Below are 22,571 nucleotides of genomic sequence, written 5' to 3' on the forward strand. Positions count from 1 at the left end.
AGTTTTAATGCAAATGAAGCAAATACGAATATAGTCTTCATTTTTCTCATTCTTATTCAAGCACCACAGTTTATTTTCCCAGTTCTCTAGAGAAAGGCCCTTGAATGACTTGATCTCTTGTTACAAAAATGCTTGTACGTACTCCAGTTTTATGTTTGCAGGTCTATCTATGAGATACGCGGCAGGTACTCACTGGAAGTGGGATTGCTGGACAAAGGGTAAACATAATTGTAATGTTGATAGACGTTACCTAATTGAGCTCCTTACGCGTTACGTCATTCCTGTAAGCAGGGATGAGCCTGCTTGTGTCCCACAACCTCCCAGCACAGTATCTTGTCACACTAACGCTGGTCTAAGAGGTGAAACATGCTTTCTCAGTGTAGCTTTAACTTGCATTCCTTTATTATGACTCTATTTAAGCATCTTTTCATGTGATTGAGAACCATTTCTATTTCTTTTACTTTGTAAATCATGTGCTTATGTCCTTTGCCTATTTTTCTATTACTTAATACTTCTTGTTGTTTGAGTTCTAAAATACCTCAGACATTCATTCATCACCTATTACTGACCCAACTATGGTGCATCAGGCCCTGCAAAAGCACTGGCTAGATAAGAGTTGAATAGAACACTGCCTTCCAGAAGCTCACACTCTAATGGAGGAGCTGTTGTATCTATAATGTCTGTCTGTCTATCTATCTATCTATCTGTCCATCTATCGTTATATCTATACCTATAGGTAGATATCTATGTGTCTGTATTTCTCTACTTCCCTATCTGTCCATATCTGTGTATAGATATATAGAAAGAAACACAGTATAATGTCCAAGCATTATGATAAAGGGTTGTGGAAGTTGTTTTGGGCCCAGCGAGGTGGGCTGATGCCCCATCCAAGCTGGGATGGGAGGGAGTTTTAAGTACATTCTTTCTAGGCCAACTGGGTGGGGGGTGAAGAGCAATCCAGGTTGAAGAAATGATGAGGCTTCTAGTTCCTTGTTCTTGGTGCTGCTCTCTGGTCCTCATGCCCCCACCCTCTTCAGCGCCAGTCACTTAGTGAGTGCTAACTACATGTTCCCTGAGGGCAGTAACTGAAGAGGAGTCTGACGTAAGAGCCCTGTTGAGGTGTGAGAAGGCTGGGGCAGTGGCATGGGGCAAGGTCATGGTCACAGGGCAAACTATGGGCAGCGTTCTGCTCTTTCTCAATCCTTTCCCTCCCTGGCAGGGAATGTCAGAACCTTTTTGGACTCTTCTCCCTTTCAAGAAGCTGACCCATCAAACTCCTTGCCATTCTCCTATCTCTCCTTTTCATCCTTTCACTTCACTTAAACCCCTTGTCTCCCTATCTTCATCACCCACTTCTGTCTGTCTCTCTTCTGTGGCTAGGATCCTTGCCCCATTCCCCAGGCCACTATGCGAGAGATAATCTTTATATTATTTGTCTAAAAGTTGTCTTGCCTTCCTCTCCCTTCCCTGCAACGCCTTTCCCTCTCCTCTGTAAACTCGCAAAGACAGATGCTATATTTGGTTCCTAAAGCTGCTGTAACAAAGTGTCACAAACTTGGTGGCTTCAAACAGCAGAAATCCGTTCTCACAGTTCTGGAGGCCAGATGTCCAAAATCAAGATGTTGGCCATGCCATGTTCTCTCAAAGCCTCCAGGGGAGGATCCTTCCTTCCTTTTCCTGGCTTCTGGTGATTTCCAGCAATCCTTGGTGTTCCTGGGCTTGTGGCAGCATCACTCCAATTTCTGCCTCTATCTTCACATGGCTCTCTTTCCTGTGTGAAATATATGTATCCAAATTTCCCTTCCTTATATGGATACCAGCCACTGGATTAGGGCCCACCCTAATCTAGTATGCCCTCATTTTCACTTGATTATGTCTAAAAAGACCCTATTTCCAAATAGTACTTTCCAGGTATTAGAGGTTAGGACTTCAGCATAACATTTTTCAAAGGCACAACTCAATGGATAACAGGTGCTCTAAAACTGCATATTGCTTGGCGTTTTTCAGAGTGCATTCACACTGTGGAAAGTGGCTTTACAACATCTGGTTAAGAACACACTTTGGTGCAGATCTGAGTTTAAGTCCAGCCTCTGCCTCTTAGGATATGACCTTGGACAACGGACTTAATCTCTGTAAGCTGCCTCATCCACATCTGTAAATGGGGAAAGTAGTCCCAGCTACCCCATGGTTGCTACATGTTGGGTACTTTGTATAGGACCCAACCCATAGGATATACTCCAGAAACAATAGGCTCCGTTGTTATGCAGGTAGACTATTCTCGTTCTTCCTCCATTTGCATGTGGTCACATGGACTTCAAGCAGAACTTGACACCAGACTTGTGAGTCCAAACTGAATGCTGTCAGCGCAGTAAGCCCTTTGGACTACGAGATGTCAAGTCAACTCAAGATTTATCCGTGAAACCAGTTGAGCTTTCCTTTCTCTGTGTCCCTCACTGTCCTTGTCTTGTCTGTGTGCCAAGCTTCAAGTGGCATAGAGTAAATGTTAAGAAAACAAGCTTTTGGAAATGGGGTGGGGGATGTGAGCTTAGGTCACCCCAGTGAGATGCTCTTTGCGTGTAGTTCTCCTCTCCCCTCCCTTTTCTGTTTGTCCTGTAAGCAAGCAAATTCCCTACTGGGTGGGATAGAACTCCTCTGCCTTGGCTTTCTGCTGATTTCATGCTTAGATACTGGTGTGGCTCTGAAGGAGCGGCTGGTGAAGACAAACCACCATTTGTTTTTTGGGGAAAAAAAGCATGAAAAGAAAGAAAAAAAATCCGGTCTTTCATCTCTGTGTCCCTCTAAATTGCCAAAGGTCTTATTGTGGGGAGAGGGAACAAGTAGGGTTTTATCTTTTTGCTCCTGCCTGGCATCAAAGCTCTCAGGGCCCTGGGGGGTATGAGGGGTGGGGGGCAATGTGAGTAGATACAAAATCAGGCTGGGCTCCCCCAAGGAATGACGGGTGCTCCCAGAGAGTTGGGCTCCTTATGGTGGCTATCTGGGCAGGAAGAAGGGGCGCTTCCAGTTTTAGCATGAAGAGGGGAGGCTCTAATGAGTCTGAAGTCAACTGATGAAACCACACTGTGTATGGGGAACAAGATACTCTCTTTACATTCAAAATGCTGGCTACTTATTGAAAAGGTAGGGTCATATTGCATGGCACAGTAATAGTAATAATCATAAACACCATCAGTTTTTTCCTGTGCATGTATCATGGGCCAGGACCTGTGATAAGTCCTTTACATATGTAATCTCACTTAGTCCTCATCACAACCTTACAGCACAGGAATGGTTATCCCCATTCTATATTCGAGGAAACTGAGGCATAAATGGGTTAAAATACTTGCTTGAGGGGCGCCTGGGTAGCGCAGTGGTTAAGCATCTGCCTTCGGCTCAGGGCGTGATCCCGGCGTTCTGGGTTTGAGCCCCACATCAGGCTCCTCCACTAAGAGCCTGCTTCTTCCTCTCCGACTCCCCCTGCTTGTGTTCCCCCTCTTTTGCTGGCTGTCTCTCTCTGTCAAATAAATAAATAAAATCTTAAAAAAAAAAATACTTGCTTGAGGTCACATAGAGGCAGAATTTAAACCTAGGTCCACCTGATACCACAATTTGCTCTTAACCACTAGGCTGTATGGCCTCCTAAGACATTTTATTTTATTATTTTTTATAATAATTTTTTATTATGTTATGTTAGTCACCATACAGTACATCCTTAGTTTTTGATGTAGTGTTCCATGATTCATTATTTGCATATAACACCCAGTGCTCCATGCAATATGTGTCCTCCTTAATACCCATCACTGGCCTATCCCAATCCCCACCCCCTTCCCCTCTGAAGCCCTCAGTTTGTTTCCCAGAGTCCATAGTCTCTCATGGTTCATTCCCCCTTCTGTTTACCTCCCCCCCCCCCGTTCATTCTTCCATTCCTTCTCCTACCGATCTTCCTGCTATTTCTTATGTTCCATAAATGAGTGAAACCATATGATAATTGTCTTTCTCTGCTTGACTTATTTCACTTAGCATGATCTCCTCCTAAGACATTTAAAAGGATAAAAACAAATAACAATAAGAAGTAGGAGAGATTAACCCTCATTCACTGACTAATAATAAACACAGAGGAGGTAAGTGGTGTGGGAGAGAGGGTAGGTCTAGATTTTGATTTGGACACAGGTTTTGTCTTATTTGTTACTCTGGGTAGGTTATCTTGGATGTTGTCAAGAATCCAGGAATTGTCCTTTCTACTGTACCATGTTTGGTGTGACAGATTTTGTCCTTAGTCAGCATAGCTGCTCTCATGAACACAAGGTGGCTGGAACTACCATAAGAATTTCAGACCAATCAGGTTTTATCCCTGGGGAAACTTGGGATAGGTTTCCCTTCCCTGAGGCTTGGGGGGAAAGGTGAACACTACCAGTCCAACACTGGAGAAGGTAGTATGACTGAGGTAGGCATTTAAAAAATGTCCTACAGAATGCCAACAGAGACTGACAGCTGGCAGGACTTCATTCCCTTTGTATCCATTCATCTGAACGGTGGAAGGCAGTGCATTTTGATTAGTTAAGTTTCCAAGGGTGGGTCATTTTTAAGCGATACATTGTGGTGCCTTTATGCAACCTAACAACTCAATGAAAAAAAAAAGAGTCTTCAGGGATAGTCCTGGCTGAGAAGCCTTCAGGATGGAGAGTGATCCATGTATCTTACTAAAGATCATTTCCAGAGAAAGGTAAACTGCTGACTCTCTTACAGATTATAAAATGAACATGTTTTAAAGAATTTCTTTTACTCATATGATACAAGGAAATTAGGCAGATATACCCAACATATTAGTTTGCTAGGGTAGCCATAGTCAGGCACCACAAACTGGGTGGTTTAGATTTATTCCTTCACAGTTCTGGAGGCGGGAAGTCTGAGATCAAGGTTGTTAGAGTTGGTTCCTTCTGAGGGCTGTGAAGGAGAATCTGTTCCATACCTTTTTCCCAGCTTTTGGTGGTTTGCTGGAAATCCGTGGCATTCCTTAGTTTGTTAGGTGCATTATCCCCTTCCTCTTCACATGGCATTCATTTTGTATGTCTGTCTGTCTCTTTGTCCAAATTTCCCCTTTTTATAAGGATACAGTTATATTGGATTAAGGCCTACCCTATGACCTCATCTTAACTTGATCATTTGCCAAGACCCTATTTTCAAATAAGGGCACATTCACATGTACTGGGGGTTAGGATTTCAACTTTATTTTTTTGAGGGGGGATGTTATTCAACATATAACAGCTGTTTCAAAGGAAAAGTCAAAATAGCGCAGAATTATACAAGTAAAGAAATGTTGAGATGAATTGCAAATGGAGACAAAACTGTTTTTATCCAGTTTTAAGGACAGTTGGGGTGGTCAGTTAAATTACTACCAGACAGGATAGAAATTACATATCTATCAGTTACCTACAGTTTATAAAGCTTTATGAAATAACTCAAATACAATGAATAGCACTAGAATTTCATAACCTAGAAGAGCATGCTGTAGAAAGGGATGAATAGTTTTCCACTGAAACATAAAATATTTTTCTGTACTATTACTAGTGCATTTATTTTATTCTGTAGGTGAAGGGGTCCTAAAATCTGCTGTGCATTAAGTGGTCCTGAAATCTCATGTGCATGATTTACTTTCTTGGCAAACTTACAACCACCTCCATTTTATAGGTCTGTTTTCCATAACACTGAGTGGGAGATTTGGCCATGTTTCCTTAATGGGCCTTTTGGATGCTTGAGGCCAGCACTACCCTCTGTGAAGATGTACAGAGCATGTTACAGATGCTCTCTGTTTGTTCCTTCTTAGTCACCTCACGGAGGCAGGAAACAGGCCATTCGGTGGATGCATTGCTCTTATAACTACATAAGCTGCAAGATCCAGGACACTGTGGGCCATTCTCTGCATTGTATTTTCAATCTCTAGTCCTCATGCCTCAGCTTTCAAAATGAATAGGGCATAACATCTCTTTTGGCTGGGGCTGTTGAAATTGTTCCCATGGCCGCATGAGAGAAAAGAGCACACAGAAATAGGAACAGGTGTTCAAAATGTCTACATATTAAAAAATGAAATACAAGCAAGAGCTTCATAAGAAAGTGTTAAAGGAATTGCAGATACAGGGGCTCAAGAAAGAAGAAGTCAAACTCTCACCCTTCGTAGATGACGTGATACTTTATGTGGAAAACCCAAAAGACTCCACCTCAGAATTGGTAGAACTCATACAGGAATTCAGCAACATGGCAGGATATAAAATCAGTGCACAGAAGTAAATTGCATTTCTATACACTAACAATGAGACAGAAGGAAGATTAAGAAATTAAGAAAATTAAGATCAAGAAATTAAGAAAATTAAGAAATCAGTCCCATTTACAGTTGTACCAAAAACCATAAGATACCTAGGAATTAACCTAACCAAAAGGGTAAAGGATCTGTACTCTAATAACTACAGAATCCTTATTAAAAAAAATTGAGGAAGACACAAAGAAATGGACAGATGTTCCATGCTCATGAATTGGAAGAATAAACATTGTTAAAACATCCATGCTACGCAGAGCAATCTACACACTCAGTGTAATCCCTGTCAAAATACCATCGACTTTTTTCGCAGAGCTGGAACAAATAATCCTAAAATTTGTACGGAACCAGAAAAGACCCCAAATAGCCAGAGGAATGTTGAAAAACAACAACAACAACAAAACCAAAGCTGGTGGCATCACCATGCCAGACTTCAAGCTCTATTACAAAGCTGTAATCATCAAGAAAGTATGGTACTGGCACAAAAACAGACACATAGATCAATGGAACAGAATAGAGAACCCAGAAATGGACCCTTAACTCTGTGGTCAACTAATCTTTGACAAAACAGGAAAGAATATCCAATGAAAAAACAGTCTCTTCAACAAATAGTGTTGGGAAAATTGGACAGCCACATGTCGAAGAATGAAACTGTACCATTTCCTTAAACCATACACAAAGATAAACTCAAAATGGATAAAAGACCTAAATGTGTGACAGGAATCCATCAAAATCCTAGCGGAGAACACAGGGAGCAACCACTTCGACCTTGGCTGCAGCACTTCTTGCTAGACATGTCTCCAAAGGCAAGGGAAACAAAGGCAAAAACGAACTATTGGAAGTTCATCAAGATAAAAAGGAGACAATCAACAAAACTAAAAGGCAACCTATGGAATGGGAGAAGATCTTTGCAAATGACATATCAGATAAAGGGCTAGTATCCAGGATCTATAAAGAACTTATCAAACTCAGCACCCATTGGGGACAAATAATCCAATTAAGAAATGGGCAGAAGATATGAACAGACATTTTTCCAAAGAAGACATACAAATGGCCAATCGACACATGAAAAAATAAATGCTCAATGTCACTCAGCATCAGGGAAATACAAATCAAAACCACAATGAGATACCACCTCACACCAGTCAGAATGGCTAAAATTAACAAGTCAGGAAACATCAAATGTTGGCAAGGATGTGGAGAAAGGGGAACCCTCTTACACTGTTGGTGGGAATGCAAGATGGTACAGCCACTCTGGAAAAGAGTATGGAGTTTCCTCAAGAAGTTAAAAATAGAGCTGCCCTATGACCCAGCAATCACACTATGAGGTATTTATCCCAAAGATACAAATGTGGTGATCTGAAGGAACACATGCACCCCAATGTTTATAGCAGCAGTGTCCACTATAGTCAAACTATGGAAAGAGCCAAGATGTCCATCAACAGATGAATGGTAAAGAAGATGTGGCATACGTGCCCCCCCCCCACACAATGGAATATTACTCACTCATCAGAAAGGATGGATACTTACAATTTACAATGACATGGATGGAACTGGAGGGTATTATGCTGAATGAAATAAGTCAGTTGTCAGAGAAAGACAATTATCAGATAGTTTTACTCATATGAGGACTATAAGAAACAGTGCAGAGGATCTTAGGGGAAGGGAGGGAAAACTGAATGGGAAGTAATCAGAGAAAGAGACAGACCCTAAGAGACTCTTAACTATAGAAAACAAACTGAGGGTTGCTCGAGGGGAGGTAGGTGGGGGGGTGGGGTAATAGGGTAATGGGCAAATGGGCATTAAGGAGGGCATGTGATGTGATGAGCACTGGGTGTTATACAGAAATGATGAATTATTGAACTCTACATCTGAAACTCATGATGTACTATGTGTTGGCTAATTGAATTTAAATAATAAAAGAGGGGCGCCTGGGTGGTGCAGTCGTTGAGTGTCTGCCTTTGGCTCAGGGCGTGATCCCGGCATTATGGGATCGAGCCCCACATCAGGCTCCTCCGCTATGAGCCTGCTTCTTCCTCTCCCACTCCCCCTGCTTGTGTTCCCTCTCTCGCTGGCTGTCTCTATCTCTGTCAAATAAATAAATAAAATCTTTTAAATAAATAAATAAATAATAAAAGAAAGAAAAAAAAAGAAGAAAATCTTTCTCCTTAATAAAAATAACATTGGGAAAAGATAAATTCAAGAATTCTTGGGGTGCCTGGGTGGCTCAGTCGTTAAGTGTCTGCCTTTGGCTCAGGGTGTGATCCCAGAGTCTTGGGATCGAGTCCCGCATCGGGCTCCCTGCACTGCTGGGAGCCTGCTTCTTCCTCTCCCACTCCCCCTGCTTGTGTTCCCTCTCTTGCTGTCTGTCTGTCTGTCAAATAAATAAATAAAATAAAATAAAAAAAAGAATTCTCTCCCCCATGATTCATATTCTCAGGCATTCTTTGGCATTCTCACTGTATAGTTTCCCTTTTTTACTGTATTGCTTTTTTTTTTTTTTAATTCCCAGAAAGAGAAAATCTTACTGGAGAAAGACATGCCAAGCCTGAGAACGTTGAGTACCCGAGGCCAAGTTCAACAAGGCCAAGTTCAACAAGGCCAGGGAACTTTCCGGCAAGAAATGATCCCATCTGTAACAAGGCCAGTCTCGTGGACTGTAGCTCATAATTGGCAGGAAGGTAAGTATCCTTTGCTCTGTTTGTCCTGCTCTCTAATTTACTCCCACTTACTTAAGCTCTTACCAGTTTCCTAAGCATCACTGTATCCGGAAGTTCCCCAAGCAGCTGCCCTACCCTGGTCAAAAGTCTCAGTCTTAAATTCTATTTCAGCACCATAGGCCTCTTCAGGCAGAACCCAGCTGCGATGCCTAGGGGAGGGGGCCCTCATCATTCTTCTTTCCTGTCTCTTGATGATCTTGTTTGTATGTCTGGAGAGAAAACATGAAAGGGATAGGGTGCTTTCCACTTTGTGTATAGATCGCAGACCTGGCTTCTCAGGCTTCTTAATTTCTTTTGAGACTTGGCAAGTGAGCCATTTTGCATAGCTGACCCATCCCGTGGAACCCATGGCACTTCTATCTCTTAGGAACTATACACTCTTTCTAGACTTTGCCAGTTCCCCTCACCTATTCCTTCTTTTCACGTCTTCCACTGACTAAGTGCGGACTCTATGACAGACAATTTGCTAAGCACTTTAATGCATTATTTTATCCCACCTTCAAAACGGCTTTGTGGGTTAGGTTAAATAATGACTTCAGGCTTACAGTTGAGAAAACAGTGTTTAGGGTGTTGGAAAACCTGCCAGTGGTCACATAGCTAAGTTGAAGAGTTGGAATTCGAACCCAGGCTTCACTGACTGAAGTCAGTGTAATTTACCTGCCTGATCATGTGCTATGGGGTTGAAATGTCTGTTAAGAGAGTCTAGGAAAAGAATGCTGAAATCATTATATTCCATCAGTTATGCAATTTTAAGAATACTTGAGTTGCTAAAAGTCTAGGGTTAGGTAAATTATGATGAGTTATTGACATTCTCACAATGCAATGCTTCCCTCTTTCCATTGGATTGTATCCTTTCATGGACTTCTCTCAAAGGCTGAGACTGTCCTGCAGCCTTATTAATCTCTCTGAAGGCAAAAGGTTACATAATTTTCAAGGGGCCAGACTTTTAATGAATTCTAACAGATATAGCCTTGAGTGACATTTAGAAAAATGTTAAGTTTTATATCTGGGATGCCATCTCCCATTTTTATTATTCTTTTCCTCGTTAAAATAAACCCACTAACAAAGATACTTTGCTTGTGCAAACTTTAATCAGGCTACTGGACCTTCCCCTAGGCCCATCTCTGCATGTCCTTTTAAAATCTCGTTTAGCAAGAACCTTGATAAGTCAGTTAAACTAGAGCCACTCACCCTTGATATCTGATCACCTTTGATATCTGATCAGGTTTGTCATCCCCCAGGTGATACCTGATCATCCTGGCCTGTTGTCAGCAAGAATCCCATTAGGTGGGGTTAGCCAGAACCCCTCTTATGCCTGATGTTTCTCCTTAATAATTTTTCCTCCACTACACCCCTGCCCCACCCCCCGCCACTCTACTCCCTGGCTTTAAATTCCCATTTTCCCTGCTCTATTTGGAGTTGAGCCCAGTCTCTCCTCCACTGCAAAATCCCATTGTAATATTCCCTGTACCTATCATGATGGTCCTGAATAAAATCTGCCTTACCTTTTTTAACAAGTCTCACTGAATATTTTTTTCTTTAACAGTTACAGTGCCATAACTTAGATGGGATAAGATTCATCATTGGGCCCCTGGACTTCTTACCTAGGACCCTAAGAATGCACCCTTGAAGCCTTTGTTTTCCCTCTTGCCCAATAGATTGAAGATCCACTGAGGAGTCTGACTCTAGAACCAGTGCTGCAGACAGACATTGTTGAAGCTGGTAAGGAGAGATTTTGATTCTTAAGATTCTGAGTTAGAAGCTGACTTAGAGCCCCAGACAGACAGATGCTGGGATAGAATCCTACATTACTCTGTTTGTAAGATGAGTTAGAGTCCCTGGCTTCTTTGAAAGGTACCTACTGAGCTGGAAGTCTCTTCTTTCTGTCTCTCTTGCCTGAGTGGGAATTATTCCCTAACTTTCTGGGCTGGAAGTCTTTCTTCTTGGCTCTCTGTGAGGCCTCTCTGTTCTCTTTGTTGGATTCTCCTTCTCCCATGGGCACTTCTCAGTTGACTGAAGGCCCCTTCTTGGACCTCTACTAATTATAGGCTCTGCCAACTTGTCTACTTCTTTTCTTGTTGGCATGATTTTACTGAGGATAATTTAGAACTACACTGGCCTCTTTGGAAAACTTGAGATCTCCCCATACTGGCTCTTTTAAGGCCTCTCCCTTTTCATTGTGTCTCTCCTCCTTCCTCCTCTTAGCACCTTTGATATTCCCTCCAGTTCTCTTGAATCCTTTTATATGTTCCCCTTCAAACCCCCACCTTCTCTATTCTGTCCAACCCTGGAAGACTTTCCCCTTTCCCTTTCTCCTCTCAGTTCCCTATAGCCACTTGAATTTTAGGCCCCCTACCTTCCCTTGGGGCTCTCAGGGAACTCAGGGACCTCCAAAAGCAACCACCTAAGGCTGAAAAGAGAAAAAAAGCTGTTTGGAACCAGACCTAGATGTTTTGTCCATTCAAATGTGCACTGGAGAGGTCCAGACAGTTGCTAGGTGTCTCCTTAGTCACTGGCCTAAAATTTAGTACATAGATTCCGTCAAATCACATATTAGGGCAAAAGAGAAATTTGAAAGTCTTCTTCAGATACTTGCATGCAGGTAACATTAATTTGTCCCATTTGCTAGAAACACAATGCAGATAAAAATATAAAGTGGAGATAAACCAGTGAGTTTGTATTACTATGCTTTATTAATTTGTGACTAAAATTTTAGAATGAAAGCTAAAAAAATCTGTATTTGTCTATATGTTTATGTATGTGTATATATATGTCTGTATGTTATACACAAGTGATGTTTTTCTATCTCCAGATGGTATTATCACATTAATTTATAAAATCCCTCAAAAGAGTTCTACTCTAATTGGTTTAGGGATAAGTGGGCGCTTACATAAATTAAATTATCCTAAAACTCTCAGAAATACAAGGAAACTAGCTGATGTGTGTGTGTTTAAGTTTGCATGATCTGGGATATTCTTTGGTAATTAAAGCTACTTTAAAAACTGTTGGTAAAATAAAGTAGGTATGTCCTCAGAATTCTCAGGATTAATTACAATGTGGAGATACAGTTTTTTCCTACCTAGATATACGAGTCAAACAAGCTTTTATTATCTCTGCTATATGTTTAAAATGATAAAAATAGGAACTCAACCTAAGAACAAAATGTATAATAAAAATAAATTGCTTGATGCATGTCAAGCATGGCAATTAAAAAAAAAGAGGGAAAAACCAAATATTTAACTTTTAGGTTCTTTGCTTCCCTGGTTTTTTTGAAACATACCTGATTTGCCAACAAGAAAAATAGCTTAAGATGATGGCTAGCTTTTTTTTAAAGTCTCATGAAATTTTCGTATGCAATTCAAGCATACTTATAAGAACAAATGAATTAAATAATGGTAAATGGGATACAGGTTTATAAATGAACTTTTCAACAATAATTATTCTTTATGTCTACTTAAAAATATTTGCAAAAATCGGAGATGTTATATACAAACCTAATGGTAACCACAAATCAAAAACCACTAATAGATATGCAAAGAATAAAGAGAAAGGAATCCAAGTATAAAACTAAAGAAAACCAGCAAACCATGAAAGAGAGGAAGAGAAAAAAGGATCAGAGAAAAGCTACAAAAACGACCACAAAGCAAATAACAAAATGGCAATAAATTCTTACCTATTAATAATTAATTTGAATGTGAATGGACTAAACAGTCCAATCAAAAGATACAGGGTGACAGAGTGGATAAAAAAGACCCATCTGTAGAGCTGCCTATAAGATACTCATTTCAGACCTAAAGACACCTGCAGATGGAAAGTGAGGGGATGGAGAAACATTTATCATGCAAATAAATGTCAAAAGAAAGCCAGAGTATCAATACTTATAATGGACAACATAGACTTTAAAACAAAGACTATAAAAAGAGACAAAGAAGAACACTATATAATAATAAATGGGATAATCCAACATGAAGACATAACAATTGTAAGTATTTATGTTCCCAACATGGGAGTACCCAAGTCATAAAATAGTTAATAACAAACATAAAGAAACTAATTGATGGTAATACAACAATAGTAGGAGATTTTAACACACCACTTACATTGATGGACAAATCATCCAAACAGAAAATCGACAAGAAAACAGTGTCTTTGAATGACATACTGAACCAGATAGATTTAACAGATATACTCAGAACATTGCATCCTAAAACAGCAGACTGCACATTCTTTTCTTTCTTTCTTTTTTAAAAAAATATTTTATCTATTTATTTCAGGGAGAGAGAGAGAGGGAGGAGCAGGGGTAGAGGAAGAGGGAGAGAATCCTCAAGTAGACTCCCTGCTAAGCACAGAGCCCCACCCAGTGCACAATCCCAGGACGCTGAGATCATGACCTGAGCCAAAATAAAGAGACGCTTAACTGACTGAGCCACCCAGGCTCCCCTATATATTCTTTTCAAGGGCACACAGAAACATTCTCCAGGATAGATAACATCTTAGGCCACAAAACAAGCCTCAACAAATTAAAAAAGATCAAAGTCATACCGTGCGTTTCTGACTACAATGTTATGAAACTAGAAATCAACCAGAAGAAAAAATCTGGAAAGACCATACGTATGTGGAGGTTAAATAACGGTGCCACTAAACAATGAATGGGTCAATCAAGAAATCAAAAAAGAAATCAAAAGTACATGGAAACAAATGAAAATGGAAACCCAATGGTCCAGAGCCTTTGGTATGCAGCAAAAGCTGTTCTAAGAGGGGAGTTTATAGCAATACAGGCCTACCTCAAGAAGCAAGAAAAATCTCAAACAACCTAAACTGACACCAAAAGGAGCTAGAAAAAGAACAACAAACAAAACCCCAAACCAGCAGAAGGAAGGAAATAATAAAGATTAGAGCAGAAATAAATGATATAGAAACTAAAAAAACCATAGAACAGATCAATGAAACCAGGAGCTTGTTCTTTGAAAAGATCAACAAAATTAATAAACCTCTAGCCAGACTTATCAAAAAGAGAGAGAAAGGACTCACACAAAGTCACAAATGAAAAAGGAGAAATAAACACAGAAATACAAACAATTGTAAGAGAATATTATGAAGAACTATATGCCACCAAATTAGACAACCTAGAAGAGATGGATAAATTCCTAGAAACATATAACCTACCAAAACTGAAGCAGGAAGAAATAGAAAATCTGAGCAGACTGATTACCAGCAAAGAGATTGAATCAGTAATCAAAATACTCCTGACAAACAAAAATCCAGGACCAGATGGCTTCACAGGTGAATTCTACCAAACATTTAAAGAGGAGTTGGTAGCTATTTTTCTCAAACTATTCCAAAAAGTAGAAAAAAGAAAACTTCCAAATTCATTCTATGAGGCCGGTATCACCCTGACAGTAAAACCAGATAAAGATACCACAAAAAAAAAAAAAAAAAAAAAAAAAAAAAGAGAACTATAGGCCAATATTTTTGATAAACAGAGATGCAAAAATCCTCTACAAAATACTAGCAAACCAAATCCAAAAATATATTTAAAAAGTCATTCACCACACTTAAGTGGGATTTATTCCTGGGTTGCAAGTGTGATTCAATATTTGCAAATCAACATGATGTATCACATTAGTAAAAGATAGGGTAAAAACCATATTATCACTTCAATGGATGCTGAAAAAGCACTTGACAAAGTACAACATCCATTCATGATAAAAGCCCTCAATAAAGTAGGTTTAGAATGACCATACCTCAATATAATAAACACCGTATATGAAAAACCCACAGAGAACATCATACTCAATGGAGAAAAACTGAGAATTTTCCCCCAAAAGTCTGGACAAGGCAGGGATGTCCACTCTCACCACTTTTATGCAAATAGTACTAGAAGTCCTAACAACAGCCAATGAGACAAGAAAAAGAAATAAAAGGTAAGGAAGAAGTGAAACTTTCACTATTTGCAGATGACATGATACTACATTTAGAAAACCTGGAAGACTCCACCAAAAAACTACTAGACTAATAAATGAATTAAGTGAAGTTGCAGGATACAAAATTAATGTGCAGAAATATGTTGCATTTCTATACACTAAAAATGAAGCAGCAGTGGGGCGCCTGGGTGGCACAGCGGTTAAGCGACTGCCTTCGGCTCAGGGCGTGATCCCGGAGTCCTGGGATCAAGCCCCACATCAGGCTCCTCCGCTATGAGCCTGCTTCTTCCTCTCCCACTCCCCCTGCTTGTGTTCCCTCTCTCGCTGGCTATCTCTATCGAATAAATAAATAAAATCTTTAAAAAAAAAAAAAAAGAAAAAATCCCATTTATAATTGCACCCAAAATAATAAGATACCTGGGAATAAATCTAACTAAAGAGGAGAAAGACTTGTATTCTGAAAACTATAAAGCACTGATGAAAGAAATTGAAGATGACACAAAGAAATGGAAAGACATGCCATGCTTATGGATTGGGAGAACAGATATTGTTAAAATGTCTATACTACCCAAAGCTATCTACAGATTTAATGCAGTCCCTATCAAAATACCAATGGCATTTTTCACAGCACTAGGACAAACCTAAAATTTGTATGGAACCACAAAAGACCCCAAATAGCCAAAGCAATCTTGAAAAAGAAGAACAAAACTGGAGGTATCACAATCCCAGACTTTAAGTTATATTACAAAGCTGTAGTAATCAAAACATTATGGTACTGGCACAAAAATAGACACATAGATCATAGATCAATAGAACAGAGTAGAAAACCCAGAAATAAACCCAATTATATGGTCAGTTAATCTTTGATAAAGCAGGAAAGAATATCCAATGGAAAAAAGTCTCTTCAACAAATGGTGTTGGGAAAACTGGACAGCTACATGCAAAAAAGTGAAACTGGACTATTTTCTTATACCATACACAAAAATAAACTGAAAATGGATTAAAGACCTAAATGTGAGACCAAAACCATAATAATCCTAGCAGAGAGCACAGGCAGTAATTTCTCTAACATTGGCCATAGCAACATTTTTCTAGATATGTCTCCTGAGGCAAGGGAAATAAAAGCAAAAATAAACTATTGGGACTACATCAAAATAAAGTTTCTGCACAGCAAAGGAAACAATCAACAAAACTAAAAGGCAACCTACGGAATGGGAGAAGACATTTACAAATGACATATCTGACAGAGGGTTAGTATTTAAAATATATAAAGAACTGATACAACTCAACACCCCCAAAACAAATAATCCAATTAAAAAATGATCAGAAGACATAAACAGACATTTCTCCAAGCAAGACATCCAGGTGGCCATCAGACACATGGAAAGATGCAAATAAAAACCATAATGAAAGACCACCTCATGCCTGTCAGAATGGCTAAAATCAAAAACAAAAGAAACAAGTGAGGATGTGGAAAAAAAGGATGCCTCTTGCACTGGTGGTGGGAATGCAAACTGGTGTAGCCCCTGTGGAAAACAGTATGGGTGCCTCAAAAAATTAAAAATAGAACTATCCTATGATCCAGAAATTGCACTTGCGAATATTTACCCCCAAAATACAAAACACTAATTCAAAGGGATATGTGCATCCCTATGTTTATAGCGGCATTATTTACAATAACCACATTATGGAAGCAGCCAAAGTGTCCATTGACAGATGAATGGATAAAGAAGTTGCAGTATGTATATACAATGAAATATTATTCAGCCATAAAAAGAATGAAATCTTGCAATTTGCAATGACACGGATGGAACTAGAAAGTATAATGAATGCTAAGTGAAATAAGTCAGAGAGAAACAAATACCATATAATATCACCATATGTGGAACTTAAGAAACAAAACAAATGAGTAAAGAAAAAAAGAGACTGAGAGAGACAAACCAAGAAACAGACTCTTTACTATAGAGAACAAACTGATGGTCACCAGAGGGAGTTGGATGGGGGGATGGGTGAAATAGGTGATGGGGATTAAGGAGGGCACTTGTTGATGAGCACCAAGTGTTGTATGGAAGTGCTGAATTACTATATTGTACACCTGAAGCTAATATAACACTGTATGTTAACTACACTGGAATTTTTTAAAAAGATTTTTTCATTTATTTGAGAAAGAGAAAGCGTGAGTGCGAGGGGGGAAGCAGGGCAGGGGCGGAGGGAGAGGGAGAGAGACCATCTCAAGTAGACTCCTGGCTGAGCTCAGAGGCTGAAGGGGGGCTTGATCTCACAACCCTGAGATCATGACTTGAGCCAAAATCAAGAGTCTGACCTCAACCAATTGAGCCACCCAGGCGCCCATATGCTGGAATTAAAAAAAAAAAAAAAGTTGCAAAAATCTTTTCATAACTTGAAACCTTAGTGCTCTACTCAGTTAAATGCTGGATATTCATTGACTATCTAGATCATTTCCAGGAAAGATAAAACATTAAAACATTAATTGCCAAACATAAGTTTATCCACTTTTGGAATCTTGATTTTATACAGGATAGAGAAGCTAAATATATTTGAGTCTGTTAACAAACATGAAAAATTATACTATGAGAAAGATATGCCTCTAGAGAATTATGAAATGATGTGTTCATAAATTTGCTACAGAATGATAATATGTGACAGTTCACAACTGCCTGATTCCTGGTTTTCACTGAAAACTAGGGTTACTAATGGTTAAAAATTCTAATCCATAATGTGTAAATGAATCTACTAGAAATAATAAAATTAAAGAAAAAAACTCTGTGCAAGGAAGGTAAGATGTGTTTTTGATAAGTGAAAGTATGAAGTATGTGTTTTTGTTACAGGAAAAAGATAAATTTTGTTCTAAAGTAGAATGACTAATTGTTCCAGACTTAGAAATAAGAAGGAGTAGGACAAAAACTGAATGAATATTAAAAAAAATTTTTAGAAGGTTTATGGAAAAGGAATCTTGGAAAAGGATTTTTTTTCGTGGGTGATCAAAGCTTGCCAGGATTGGATGGATTTATTTATATGGGTTTTAAAAAAAAATTAGCCTTCCTATTACTAACTAGTATACTGACACAAAAGTAGAACTTGGTGTTCTCTCTCTGTTAAAACAAAGTTTTCTTAGATTATTGGTCTGCTCTTAATAACAGTGTAAAAAAATATTTTTTCCTTACATTTTAAGTAATCTGCCTGGGCAAGCAGGATTTTGTGTCTTAAAATAACTTCCCATGCTTCATGTTGTCTTTATCAGGTGTTTGATTACTTAAGAAAACCAAGTATTATCAATATTAAAAGAGCTATGATTTTTTTTGTACAACTATGTAACTTTCTGTATTTTCCTTTGAAGTCTTTTAATTGTCACTTTGGTTAAATGGATAACTAAGTATTGTTTCACAGTGACTTGTGAGCGTATGTAGTCAAGTGTTCAAACTTTTTGACATTTTTGACAATTTTCCAAAATCAAATTCCAAATGGAGTCTTTTTTACTTCAAACTCACTTTGAGATTTCTGAGAGCACTCCTGGAAAATCTCAAAGGATTTCTGTCTCACTTTGTAAAAGAGAGATTTTAAGCTAATTAGAGTTATTTGCTATGTGAAATTATGTGGGAAGCATTGTTAAATAATAAGTGATGATAAATCTTCTTAGGTCATATGTGTATGGATACATGTTACTAATATAGATATTCCAGAAATTGTGCGAAATTCTTAGAAATTTGCAATACTACACTTTTGTAAATAGCATTGAAACATTTCTCTTTTCTCTTTATTTGATCCCTCCAGAATGTGGAAACCCTTAGCATTCTTATTTTCATGACAATATAGTTATTTGCAGAAGTTCAATAAGAATCTGTTCTTGTAATAAGATACAATTAGAAACATCGTTTGTATTAACAAGGCTTCAACTGAAGTATCATATTTGAGAATGGTGTGCATCAAATCAGATATGACCCAACAGCTTTAAGGAACTAAGGTTGATTTTAAGGAGCCAGTGCTGGGATTCCTGGGTGGCTCAGTCCATTAGGTGTCTGCCCTTGGCTCAGGTCATGATCCCAGAGTCCTGGGATTGAATCCTGCGTCGGACTCCTTGCTCAATGGGGAGCCTCCTTCTCCCTCTGTCTGCCGCTCGCCCTGCTTGTGCTCACTCTCTCTCTCTGACAAATAAATAAATAAAATATTTACCAAAAAAATGAGCCAATGCTTATACGCACCCCCACCCCCTGCCTTAGAAAAGCTGACCTGTATCTGGCTTACAGCATTCCCACCTTACAGGTGAGTAAGGAAGGTCACTTCTTGGCAGACCCAGGAATCTTAGGATGTTTGGGGGATACTGAGAAGAGAGGAATTCACCCAAATCAGTAGGTAATGCAGGGAAAATATGGTAGTGCATTCTTGGCTTGGCTTCCTAGCCTTGAGAGGCTTTTAAAAGTCCAATCTAGAATTTCTAATGAAAAGTTCCAGCACAGTGAACTCAAATATGGGCCTATGCAAGCTCTTGTTGCACTTACATAAATAATCAGGCCAAGAGTAATGAGACCAGACTTACTTCACAAACAAATTAGTCTTCCTTTGGTTATCTTTGAAATGGAGAAATGGAAGTGACTATAGAATTTGTTTTTTGTTTCAGTGGAAAACTATAGTGCACCCTTGTGGGCTCTGTCTTGCATATTTTGCCAATCCTTACTAAGTCCTGAATTCTTTTAGTTTGCTCTAATATCTGGTTACAACTCTCCAAATTAAAGTTTCTAATTTTTTCTCTCTTGTGATTTGGAATTAAGACTGCCCTTTCCTGGAATTAAAATAAAAACTAAAATAAAGAAAAAAAAAGACTGCCCTGTTCCCGAAGTCCTGTTAAGCTGAAGCTGGATGACTTTATATAAACTTAAAAAAAAATGATAGCAGATTATGTCTGGGCAACCTTCATGCCTTCTGCTGTGTGCACCATTCAGAAAGTTAACTGGAACACGTGATGCCATCGCCAGAGGCATTCAAACTCCAAACCAGGAAAATTAATCAGATGGGTTCTGCCATCCTCACTCCATCTTCTAAAGATGCTTCAAGCCTAAAAATCTTGACCGGCTGCCCTTCTGGACTCAGAAACTGGGTTTCTAACAATCTTTGTTTTTCCCTTAGTTTCGTAGAAACTCCGCTCATTGAATGCCTAATTGCTAGCACCATCCAATAAAGTGTCATAAAATATATATGTGTGTGTGTGTGTGTGCGTGTGTGTGTATGTGTGTGTGTGTGTGTGTGTGTGTGTGTGTCTGTGTCTGTGTCTGTGTCTGTGTCTGTGTTTGTATATATATTTTAACACCACCTATCCAAACCCCTGAACAAATCTCAAGGACTTCAGGCCATGACCTGTGCTGTTAGGAAGAAAATTGATCAGATAAAACCATTCACTTGCCTTAATAGTTTATTCTTCTGAACATAAAAGAGCACTTTAAGGGGAAAACAGTCTTAATCCAGAGCATGCCTTAATAATGGTGGGATTTAGACATCAGAGGGCAGAGGTGTTTAGGGGCTGGTGGGTCTTCCTGGTGACACTTAGGTCAGATCTCTTCTGTCTTCCTACCAAGATGTCTCCCTCTCAACACAAAGTCTTTGCATCTGCTGTTCCCTTGGCCAAGACGTTGCCTCTCATCCCTATTGCTTTGTCTAGCTAATGCCTACTCATTCTTTAGATCTCAATGGAAGAATTGCTTTCTCAGGGAAACCGTCACTGACCTCTCTAAGTCAGATTTTCTTAACTTCTCAAAAGACCATGACCACTCCTTCTTAGCACTTGTCACAGCTTCAGTTTTTCATATACATATGCAGTTATTTGATTGTTGACTGACTCCTTCACTAGATACCGAGTTTCAAGAGGGTATGAGTGATGCCTGCTCTTGGGCATTTGTATCTGCAGCACGTGACACCTTACCTGGTATGTGGTGGGCCCACCCTAAATAGTTGTTGAATGAATGGACTAGGGACTTTCAATGACTTTAGGCATTTCCCTTTCTACTGCCTCCACCCCCATGCCATACTAGAGGCCCAGGATATCCTTCTACAAAAGCCTATGGATGTAAAATCTAGTAAAGCAAAAAACATCAAATAGCCTCTCTTTTCATATTGTTTCAACATACCCCTTTTTCAATGTTTTAGATCAACACCGTGTCAGTGTGGCATGCACTTGCCTGGGCCTCCATGGCATGGAGTTTTACCAAGCTGATCATAACATTCCTTGGGATTCACTTGGAAATAATGCGAGATAAGCATACTGTGACCAACCTTGTAGGACGGAGCTTCCTGTATGAGGCCCACAGCATTAAGACAGGGTCCTCCTCAGAAACTGATTAGCATGACTTGAACCATTGAGCTAGAACTCCCTACCTTCTTGAATAAAGATTAGTTTGGACTGGTTCTGTTTTTGCATTGGAAAAAAGAGTTTTCCAGCTTTTGCAGATAAGATCTTGGCCATTTAAAAGGCTTTTACCTTTTTTCTCCACCCTGCAGGCCATGATGGTCACATATGGTCATTGCTGGGTCCACCTCACTCTGGGAGGTCTTTCTAAAAGCTGAAAGACAACACTCTGGCCTCAGACCAAATGTGGAGTGGAAAGGGCCTGGCTTCTTGGCAGCTTCTCTGTCCCACTGACAGCGGCCCAGCTTGTCGAGGCATCTGGTATCAGGAATATCCTGAGCTCGGGTCCTGGGAAAATTTTTCTCTGTGGGTTTTGTGGGGAAAAAAAAAAAAAGCTTTAAGGACTCTATGTGTGTGTGTGTATGTGTGTTGCATATTATACAGCAAATATTTTCAAAAACCTTAGAACTAACCAAAATAGATTTCATTCTAGAAACATTATCTGTTATTTATGATGGAGACTTTTTATAACTTTTAAGGTTGAGATTACATTACATCAAGTTTTTTATAACAGCAGTTATTTTGGAGGCCTGAGGGTGGGAAAGCAGATTATAATTTAAATAGTGTGGTAGACATTTTCAATGTGGTTTAATATGAAGACTTAGGAGTCAGGATTTGGGGTCTTCAGTCCAAATAGATTGCATTCTTCATCCAAGGAGTATGCAAAAGAAGAGAACAGTGATAATAGCAGTAATTAAGTGTGTGGGCTGAGGTGTGGGTCAAAATCTCAGGTTATTAGCTATGTGATTTCCATGCAATTACCTCTGTGAGCCTGTCTCCAAAATGAGAAGGGTAATTTCTACTTTGCAGAGTTGTAAGGACTATTCGCTATAATATATACAAAGTCCTTAGCATGCATTAAGTGTCCAACAAATGATGAATTTTATTATAATTATTATTCCTACAATATGCCCAAACCAAATTGGACACTTGTGGGCAGCAATCTTAGGGTGGTAAGAAGACACCAGATTGTAGTTTCTAAGTGACAAGAAGGGTGCAGCCATTCCAGAAGGAGAGGGAGAAGCCATTCTGCCTGTCCTCAACAGTGTGGGGGTAGATAATGTTAGCCTAGTTCTTAGATAAGGAAACTGAGGCCCAGGGAAGTTAAGTGACTAGCTCAGAGTTGCATGGCTAGTAAGTGACAGAATTGCAGAACCAGAACCTAAAATCAGGCCTAATTCCTGACTCAGGGGTTCTTTCTATTA

General features: G+C 39.3%; 1 protein-coding gene across 3 annotated transcripts in view; it reads left to right on the forward strand.

Annotated features, from left to right (window-relative positions):
* The window catches only part of EEA1 (early endosome antigen 1), a 474,430-nt gene that overhangs the window by 91,572 nt on the left and 360,287 nt on the right, over window positions 1-22,571 (forward strand). The window contains exons 2-3 of one of the 3 annotated variants that reach the window (XM_048218026.2): window positions 8,820-8,988; window positions 10,686-10,749. The gene's annotated coding sequence lies outside the window, so the exon portion shown is untranslated. Of the gene's footprint in view, window positions 1-8,819; window positions 8,989-10,685; window positions 10,750-22,571 lie in introns of those variants that run through there. The other 2 variants (XM_057316403.1, XM_057316401.1) reach the window with 2 other exon arrangements.

Source organism: Ursus arctos, unplaced genomic scaffold (assembly GCF_023065955.2).
Source record: "Ursus arctos isolate Adak ecotype North America unplaced genomic scaffold, UrsArc2.0 scaffold_21, whole genome shotgun sequence".
In the NCBI taxonomy this organism is placed as follows: Eukaryota; Metazoa; Chordata; class Mammalia; order Carnivora; family Ursidae; genus Ursus; species Ursus arctos.